The following is a 674-nucleotide window of genomic DNA, read 5'->3' as shown; positions in this document are numbered from 1 at the left end:
GGGTGAAAATGGTGGGCAACCCGGTAGAATCACATAGCAAAAAAAATTTATTTTCATGTTAACCATGATTGTTTTCTAACCTTACCCTAGTAATGTTCTTGCCTAAATCCAACCAAGAAGTGACCAAGGTGTTTTAGTAAAGTGTTGTTGTGTTAATGGCTGAACATATGTTTATCTTGATCTCATGTCCCACAAAGGGCCATGGTTCAACATTTAGCTGCCTCACCAATCCCTCCTTTTTCCTCCTTATGATGACTTTATGGCTTTTTCAATGAAGGACTTGAGAATGACATCCGCTCTGATGTGGAAATGCTCATATGAGCTGTGTTTCCCTTCTGCCGCTTGTAGGCGTGGTACTTTACAGGATACCATTATGTGTCATGTTGAGGAGTACGAACAAATTACCTATAGGGACCATTTCAGTTTGAGAATTTGTATTTCTACCAGACTAGCTTGTTCACTTGAATTTTAAAAGTCTTATTTCAATCAGACTAACACAGTAATTGGATATTTTGTCTATTGTCATGTAAACCTTATGACCTCATTCTCAATACATTAACTTCTAAATCCGCCCAAAGAGAAAGAAAAAAAAAACAGTTTAACATCTATAAGGACAATTCTTAAAGGGTAAACACTGGAGCAAAAACAGACAACCAAAAAGCATGATTTAAGTA

Source organism: Leuresthes tenuis, unplaced genomic scaffold (genome assembly GCF_036924035.1).
Source record: "Leuresthes tenuis unplaced genomic scaffold, fLeuTen1.0.hap1 SCAF_11, whole genome shotgun sequence".
NCBI classification, from domain to species: Eukaryota; Metazoa; Chordata; class Actinopteri; order Atheriniformes; family Atherinopsidae; genus Leuresthes; species Leuresthes tenuis.
The sequence above is the reverse complement of the archived record's forward strand: the minus strand, read 5'-3'. Positions refer to the sequence as shown.